Source organism: Gavialis gangeticus, unplaced genomic scaffold (assembly GCF_001723915.1).
Source record: "Gavialis gangeticus isolate Ggan-Ray unplaced genomic scaffold, GavGan_comp1, whole genome shotgun sequence".
NCBI classification, from domain to species: domain Eukaryota; kingdom Metazoa; phylum Chordata; order Crocodylia; family Gavialidae; genus Gavialis; species Gavialis gangeticus.
In genome coordinates this window covers 27,058,669-27,062,610 of record NW_017728993.1, presented here as the reverse complement: position 1 = coordinate 27,062,610, position 3,942 = coordinate 27,058,669, and the positions used below count along the sequence as shown (strand labels likewise).

Genomic DNA, 3,942 nt, shown 5'->3' with positions numbered 1-3,942 from the left:
TTAATCAATCTGGTTGGGTTGGGTTGGGTTGGGTTGGGTTGGGTTGGGTTGGGTTGGGGAGAACAGTGTGACTGGAGAGCAGCAGAGGGAGTGCCTGTACTCACAAAGGGGTTGAGAAAAGCAGGGGAATGGACCCATGTGAGCAGCCACAGGGTGCTAACCTGACCTCAGCTGAATGCCAGGCTTCAGAGCAAGTTTGGAAGGAAGGAGTACTTGAAGACAGAGAAGTGAACAAAAATGAGCCAAAATGCAGCATGGGTTTATCAAAGGCCGATCATACCAGGCCACACTGCTATCTGTTCTTGATAACATGATTGATTTTCCAGACAAGGGAAACACAGCAGATCTTGTCTAGCTGGACTTCAATAAAGCCCTTGACACAGAGCCACATGGAAATTTATTAGCTGGCTGGAGAGGATGGGGATTAGTATGAGAACTATAAGGTTAATGGCGAGCTAGGAAATGGGGTTAATTAGAGATTAATGAACATTTCTCTTGTAAGCTGGGAGCTCATCAGTGGACATGAGAGAAGAGGAGGAAGGCTGGGGTGTATTAGTTGATCTTGGGATGACCACAAGCCAAATCTGATGCAGTCAACAGAAAGGCAGGTGCAAGCCATTTCCAGTAGCAAATGGGGTGAGCCATTTCCAGCAGCAACGTGGAAGCAGTAATACCAGGCCCAGGTGGGACCTCACCTGGGGAGCTGCATGCAGTTCTCCTCATCCTGTTCCACGTCAACAAATTCTGCCTGGCACAAGGGCAGAGAGGGACTGTGTGGTTTTGCTGAGAGGTTGGACAGTGGATTTTTCCGGGCTGTTTGGTCAGGGCTGATCCTGCCTAAGGGTCGGCTTGGACTGGATGTGACCTCCGCAGCTCCCTGCCAGCCCTGCGGCTCTGAGACTGTGATTTCAGAGATGATCAGGGAAACAGAGAGTTGACCTTAGAGAAGAGAGGATAAAGAGCTGGGCTTTTTTAGTTCGGCAAAACAAAGGCTGAGAGGGAAGGGGTCTGCTCTCTGCCACTATGCCCAGGTAAGTGTCAGGGAAGGAGAGGAGCCATGTCAGCAAGCAGGCCAGCTGGCACAAGAGCATGTAGGTCTGATGGGGGCATGAAGGAATTCGTCTGCAAGTTCGGAGGAGGTCTGTGCCTGAAGGGTGTGAGGGTTTTTCAGTAGTACTACGAGGGAATTAGCCGTGTCCATCTGAAGTCAGGCAGAAGGCAGGGTAGAGTTACACCTTCTAGACAAACTGAATCAGAGATGCATAGGCTTTTGTGAGCAACCGCTTACTTCAGCAGATATCATGATGAAGTGAAGGTGTAATGAAGTGAGCTGTAGCTCAGCATATCTGATGCAGTTAGTCTGAAAGGTATAACTATGATACTAGGAACTGTTCATATCTACGCGCTTGGTCCTGGATGTGAGGAAGGGTCTGCTGAGTGGGAAGAAGCTTTGACAGCTCCCTGCCCTGGTGCGCTCTCGTTCCCATGGCTAGCAGGGGGTGCTGACTGCTTCGTGAGCTCTTGTGACTTCCAGTCCTTTAGCCTGAGCTGGGATGCACCAAACTCATTTAATCAGTGCTCCTCCTGAGACTCCAACTGTGCCTGCAAAGCTCTTCGCACTAGGCCACCCACTGAGGCCCAAATCAAAATGTCCCCACTCCTTTCAAAATGAAAAGCTGGAGCCTTCTCCTCACCTCCCCAAATCTGCAGCCAGTTTGCAGACTGGGATGGTGAGGGGGCATCTGAGCCCCTGTACTGGCTGGGGGTGGGAGAGTGACTTAAAAAGTTAAACGAAGCCAGGTGCCTGAATGTTGGAGAGGGGCTGAGAGCAGGCACCTTCCCAAACTCGCCCACCTGGTTACTTGAGTCTCATGGAAACTGGGGTGAGGCAAGCTTTTCTTTCTGCATGCGTCTACCTCGTTGTGTCCTGAGCTGTGGCACTGCCTTACAGAGCTGTGCAGGGGCTGGATCTGGGGGCTCAGGGCCATTTTTGAGAGAGAGAAATGTGGAAACTCCCCCCAGTGCAGTGAGTGGAGAAAACATGGCCCACGTGTACACATGAAAAGGCCGTTAGCTTGGGCAGCAAATCTAGTCTTGGCAAATATTGACCTTTTCCCTGGAGGTAGAATTGGAGCCCATGACACCTGGGTGCTCTATTAAACTGTGAGCAGTGGCAGATTGGAGCTAAGACTCTCCACGTCCCAAGCCTCGGGGCTTCTGCTGGCGAGGGCTGCTGTGTTGCAGTCAATTCCCATGTGTTCTTTAGTAAAAAAAAAATAAAAAAAGATGCCTCCTTAAAGCCACGAGCAGGATCAGGAGTGCTCCTCTCAGGCAATACTGACTCTTTGATAGCGCTCGGAGACTGGTCAGGGGTTGGGGCCCCGCAGTGCTGATACTTTAAACAGATGAGGAGGACAAGAGGCAACTCGTGGGGGAAAGCAAACCACTGCTGGAGAGGCCGGTGGGACGGAGATGTGACGTTGCCCTAATGAAGACACCTCAGTGACAGCGTGTCCTGACAGAGGCAGAGTCAAGCCCCGAGGAAAGCTGCTTCACAAACCCGGGCTCTGCTGCCAGAAGTTTTCCTGCTCAGTTGCCACGAGACACCTGGGGCACAGACCTCTGAGCTGAGTTGCTGGTTCGTTAACACGACTATTGCTGGGCTCCATCAGCAGCTCGCACTCTGGCCCCGCGCTCTGGGCTGAGGAGCTCATTTTGCCGGGGAAATGGTTTATTTTCGCTCCTGTCTCTCTAGATAAAAAGCATTGTTCCTGAGTGGGGGGATTAGCAGGGGGATTAGCAGACCCTGCAGCAGAAGAGCAAATCCAGCAGCAGAGAACAAGACTCTGGTCAAATAATTACACACTGAAATGTGAAAATACTCCAGGCACCTGCCTTCCTCCGACACCCAAGCAGGCAGATGAAAGTAGGCACGATGGCCTGTGTTTGTAGTGAGAGCAGTGTTTGGCCACTTACTTAGTGTGAAGCTGCTGCTGAGAAAGGTCAGGGTAGCTCAGAGACAGACACAGAAAATGTTTGAAGTTTGCAGTACATTCAGTAGAGAAATCCCATGCCAGGTGTCATATATGTGACCATACAGGTAGCCTCAGAAACAGGCTGATAGTCAGCCTGCTCTCAGTTCCTGGGCTTGATTTCAGCCAGGTTTGGATGCTTCAAAGCTAACGTATAAATCAGGGAGGGGTAAAAATAATAAACCCAATTACTGGTTCAAAAAAAATCACTTAGGTCATGATTTTTATTGGCATGTTGCTAGTTCTTAACATTCTTCACAGTTAAGGCTGTTAAACTGGCAACACGGGTTGTTTGTTCCTGTTCACCTAGGAAGAGTTTTGGATTTGACAGAGATTTTTTCTGCTATGATGCTTGACACTTAAAATGCTCATTTGTGCCGAAAAAGACCAGCCCCGAGCATCACGAACATCCGCACTGTGAGAACAACACGAACTTGAGAAGCAAACGGGCCGCGCTGTATTTATAACCAATAGGGTTTTCCAGTGCATCGAACCAGGCAAGGCAACATAGGTGCAAGATTTCAACCTGATTCTTGTCCTCCATCAGAGCTTGAAGTCAGTGGGACTCATGCCCCAAAGTGACACAGCTCTGGGCTCCTAGTCTTGAAAATGTTGGTCTCTAGGAATAAAGACCTTCCCGTGCACTGAGGATGTGAAGACCTCCTCTCTGCTGATGCCACGGCGGTTGTACTTTTTGAAGTGACAAAGATTTTGTCACTCTGAGGAGGGTTGGTGACGATCCTGGAAATGTTTGAAGTATGCGACTAGTTTCCCCAAGTTAGAATCATAGACTAGGAGGTCACCTTGTCCAGGGCCCTGCTCAGTGGAGCTCTTCTTAGGGATAAGGTTTCCAGTTTTGAAAAACAGGATACCTGTCAGATTGTGGGGGAGTGTAATATGATTGTGGGGG

The 3,942-nt window shown here is 49.9% G+C and overlaps 1 protein-coding gene across 10 annotated transcripts in view; it reads left to right on the top strand.

The window, feature by feature from the left end:
* The window catches only part of ST3GAL3 (ST3 beta-galactoside alpha-2,3-sialyltransferase 3), a 313,721-nt gene that overhangs the window by 254,108 nt on the left and 55,671 nt on the right, over positions 1–3,942 (top strand). The window lies entirely within an intron of this gene.